We start from the raw sequence: 4,999 nt of genomic DNA, 5'->3' as shown, positions 1-4,999 counted from the left end.
TATATTATTTCTAGTCTTTAGTGATAGCTCCTTTATCATTCCTAGGGTGTTTCTTTTTGCTGTCTCTCTTTTTGCTTGATCAATATTCCCACACATGTATATACTTTATTAGTGTTTTTAAAGACCATTTGGTTTTGTTGTTTTATTTGTCTTGGTTCCCTATGATGCAGAGTCCATGCTAGCGTATAACTGAGTGAATGATGTGTCAGGGGCACACAGCCCATGGCAATAAGAGTGAGAGGAAAAAGGAAGAAAGGCAGATTTCCCACTTTTAATTTAAAAAAAATACATGATTTTCAAGGGTAGCCTCATCGTCAACTTCTATTTGTCTGTCTGGAGTGCCGCATTGAACATCAATCAGTCTTCCATTACTGCATATACAGAGGAGCTGGAGAGTCAAGTTGAGAATGACTGCATAATACCATCATTACACATTTTGCCTAGGTTCCTTTTCCGCTCTCTGAGATCAGTCCCATGTTCCCAGGGTGCACATGGTCATTCAGCTGTGAAAATTATATAGCCAATTCCTATCAGAACAAATATCATCACAAAAAAAATCACTAGGGAAAAACCTTTTCATTCCCTCTTCTTGGCCATGAATCTTAATGTTTCATATAATCAAAGCCTTTTAATAATTCATTAAAATGTAATTTAACCCTAACATGATTTATGGTAGGCTGTCTCTCATTTCCTTTAACATTATTTTTTGGGTTTGATCAGCTTTTTTCCTGATCCCATTAATCTCCTCACTTAACTCATGCTTTTGGGGTTGGGTCTCATAAATGTACTTAGAAATGTTTCTTTGGTAGGGGGGTGCCTGTGTGACTCAGTTGGTTAAGCATCTTACTCTTGATTTTGATTTTGGCTTGGGTCATGATCTCGCAGTTTCTGAGTTTGAGCCCTATGTTGGGCTCTGTACTAACAGTATGGAGTCTGCTTGGGATTCTCTCTCTCTCTCTCTCTCTCTCTCTCTCTCTCTCTCTCCCCCTCCCCTGCTCCCTTTCTCTCTCAAAATAAGTAAACTTAAAAAAAAAGGGGGGGCACCTGGGTGGCTCAGTTGGTTAAGCCTCTGACTTTGGCTCAGGTCAGATCTCACATTCGTGGGTTTGAGCCCCGCGTCAGGCTCTGAGCTAGCTGCTTCGGATTCTGTGTCTCCCTCTCTCTCTGACCCTCCCCCTCTCATGCTCTGTCTCTCTCTGTACGAAAAATAAATAAAACATTTAAAAAATTTTAAAAAAATAGAAAAATGTTTCTATAGAAATAGCAAGAAAATAGTAAATCCATACTCTGCTTGCATTTATTTAATTTTTTGGTCAAACTTTCTACAACTTTGACTTTACAGTTAATATCCTTAACTGTACTTCACCTCTTTGTCTAAAACTATCACTTTACCTTGTATATGAACAGTTCCTTTTTCTTTGCTGTGTTAATTTTCTTGGTTTAGGAAACAACCTCTGTACACTGATGTTGAAACATTTGGTACATTTCTATTCTGTTTGTCCAATCTCTATTTAAGTTTTTGTCCAATCTCTATTTAAGTTTCTTTAAGATATTTTTACTTCCCCAGCTTTTTGTATGAATATTCTGGGCTTTGTAACCTGTGTTGTGACATTGTGTCTTTCATCTTCTGGCATAAAAGAATCTTTGCAAAGAACTACTATGTTATAATACAGTCTATGAAAAGTATCAATGTTTACAATTGATCTCATTTTAAAATGTCATGTTCTTTTGTTTGAATATCAAAGTGACCATTTCATTTAGTTAGTTTTCATTTCCCTGCCAAATAGTACACATGGTCTTTTCCGGGCCCTTGTGAGCATTTATCTAGTTTTTAATTCCCATCATACAGCTTTTACTTATACAACTGCTAAAGTTGTATAGTAATTTTTTTTTATTTTCACCTGGCATATGTTGAGGGTAAGAGGGGAGAAAGCTGTGCCCCCAAATTTCAGATCTATATGATGTTAACACTGAAGATCCTTGTGACTTTTCAAGGAAAAACTCAAGGTATTCTCATTTTACATTACTAAGTGTCTTAACCAAACTTAGATCTGACTTTAAACACACTAAACAAGATGTTTTGATACACACTTTCAGTTTTTAGGCTTTGAAAGAATATTTCATTACCCATCTGGTCTACTATAGACACAGGCACAGATTCAAACATAAAAGGAACAATGAAGTTATAAAAGCAGCAAATGACTTTTCTTTTACTGCTCATCGGTTACATACACCCAGGTGCCTGGATTTTATTAGCTCCCAACCAGGAAGGGTAGTATTTGGATGAAAACCCTTCCTATCCTTACTTCATGTCACTTTGTATTTGTGACTGACTACACATCTCAGTTATCAACACTCAAAGCTGACCAACAACCCTTTTATTACATTTTCCTAATAAAGTCTTTATTATATTCCGTAAGATAGTTCTTTCCCACCTTCTTATCTTTTCTCAGAAGTGCCAGTAATTCCACCACCTGCACTCTCAGCCAGTGACCTTGCTGCATGCTTCATAGAAAAAATAGTTGCAGCCAGAAAGAATTTCCTTGTTTCTACTACACCTCTACTCATATGCTCTACCTTCCCTCTGTGTGTTTGTTCCTATTTAAAGGCCAGTACTATGCAATTCACTCTTCTTTGTAGGACCTCCTTCCCCATTGTAAAACTACCTCCTCTTGATCTCTAGCTGAAGCATGTGTTTTCTTTGATCTATTTATAGCACAACTTCTTGAAAGAGGGCATGTCTCCATTTCCTCCTTCTCGTTCATGCCACAACCTACTTCACTTGATTTCCATCACCCCCACGACTCATGACCAACATCCTGCCAGAGTGAACGTTCTTATTTTCCTCACCCTCTCTGCAGTACTTATGCCATGAACAAATCCTTTTGGTGATATTTTCTTCTCTCACTGCCATGATGCTACTCCTGCCTGTCCCTGTTACCTCTTTGGTTCCTTCTTAATTCTCTCTGATGGTCCTTCCTCTTAGAGATGTTCAGAGATCTATAGTCCAGCCCTCTTCTATCTGTATTCTTTCTAGCTGTTACCATCTGACTCCGAGCTGCAGAAGCTCTCTCAATGAATTACTCATTCATATCTCTACTGTAGACCATCCCCCAGCTATCTGTGTATGTGTGTGTATATGTGTATATATATGTGTGTCTGTACACACACGCACACACACACATGCATGCACTACCAACTTGACACCTCCATATGTTTATAAAGCACAGTAATAGACTATCTTCTAGTAAACTTGATTTTGGAGCATAAGTTCTTATCTAGAATGTCCTCAAAATAACACACGAGGTATCAAGAGACCATTAAAAGGAATAAAGCTTCTGTTCTACCTACTAATTTGTCTGACTTCATATTGTAGTTTGGAAACAAAAATCATTGTCAGCTATTGAACAATATAGTTTAATAGGCTGTGAATCACCTCAGAAATTTAGAAGATAGTAAAATTATCATAGAGCGAAATTTAATAATTCCCACTGGAAATTTTTATTTTAAGGAATTTCCAATTATTTTGGTTGATATCACAGTGTTTTAAAAACTGTTATTTCAGATTCTTCATTTTAACATGAATTGTGTATATGTCTATCTATTTGTTTCATTTGTATATTTTACACCATTCTGTAGATAGGATGAGAAAAGAAGTGTTAATTCCTTTTAACTCCATACTTCAAGTGCTGTAAGAATTAAAGTTGTTCTTGCTAAAGCTATTATTTTAAATTTTTTGTATTCTTAGTTAACAGATCTGTATACTGATTTATTTTCTTTGGAATCACACGATGCCTGGCATTTTTAGTACCATAAAGCTTCTCTTTGTCCCATTGTTAGCTACTTAAGCATTATGTAGCTTAAAGAGTCAGTGCATACCTATATTTCTGCCTCCATGAATGATTGAAGATTAATAAATAAGAGTTAGAATGGGTACCAATGTGGTGTTTCAAACTTAGCAATACCAAGCCATATGGTGACTGATAAATTAATTACCCACACTCAAAGTCTCTTGTTTGAATGAGGTCATTGACAATTCATGTATTTTCAGAACTGTCTACCACTTAGTCATATCATAGCTACAAGATCTGAACATACAAACATTATCCTGCTGCCTTCATTCTCTAAGGACAGCAGCAGATAACACCTGCCTGTTGTACTGTGTGTTCCTAATAATAACACAAGTGGAAGGAGACCACCAGGATGAGTAGGGAAGACTGCATATCTGCAGGGCTCACACTTTAGAATCAAGTTAATGATGTTCCAGAATGTTCTTGCAGGGTTGATGCAATCCGAGTAGAGTTTTCTGTCAATAGAAACTCCCTCTATTTCTCCTTTATCCTTTTATTGCATGTGTTTATTTTGGATTCCAGTAAGGATCAGGTGACTGATGACCAGCAAGAAACCTGATGGCAAGAAGAAAAGACTTTTCTTTGTTGCTCCTTGTGCTTAATTCTTTTGTATTGAAAGCAGTTTTTGCTTAAGAATTAGAGGGGAGGATTCATTTCTCCTATTTTTTCCTCCTCTTTTTAAAAAAACTTTTTTTAAATGTTTATTTATTTTTGAGAGAGGAAGGGAGAGAGGGAGAGAGAGAGAGAGAAAGAGAGCATGCAAGCAGGAGAGGGGCAGAGAGAGGGGGAGACACAGAAGTAGAAGCAGGCTTCAGGCTCCAAGCTGTCAGCACAGAGCCCAATGTGGGGCTCGAGCCCAAGGTCACAACCTGAGCCAAAGTCAGACCCTTAACAGACTGAGCTACTCAGGCGCCTCTCCCGTCTCTTAATGGTCTGTTGATCATATCTTTCTTTGTTTTTCTGTTCTCATGAGGCTTTGTGGCATGTTTTCCATTTGTGACATCTGTCCCAAGACTTCTTTTCATCCAAACATTTCCTTTCTGTCCTGAAGAGTTGCTTTCTACTCTGTTTTCCACTCTGGCCTTATCACCGAGATGTTGTGTAACCTTAAGGAAGTCCTAATTCCCTTGAGGGCTTCACTTTTCAAC

The 4,999-nt window shown here is 37.5% G+C and overlaps 1 protein-coding gene across 1 annotated transcript in view; it reads left to right on the top strand.

Moving 5' to 3' along the window:
• CFTR (CF transmembrane conductance regulator) overlaps nucleotides 1–4,999 on the top strand; it is a 163,127-nt gene that overhangs the window by 111,713 nt on the left and 46,415 nt on the right. The gene's annotated exons all lie outside the window — the stretch shown is intronic.

The sequence above is a fragment of the Suricata suricatta genome, chromosome 2 (assembly GCF_006229205.1).
Source record: "Suricata suricatta isolate VVHF042 chromosome 2, meerkat_22Aug2017_6uvM2_HiC, whole genome shotgun sequence".
In the NCBI taxonomy this organism is placed as follows: domain Eukaryota; kingdom Metazoa; phylum Chordata; class Mammalia; order Carnivora; family Herpestidae; genus Suricata; species Suricata suricatta.
The sequence above is the reverse complement of the archived record's forward strand: the minus strand, read 5'-3'. Positions and strand labels throughout refer to the sequence as shown.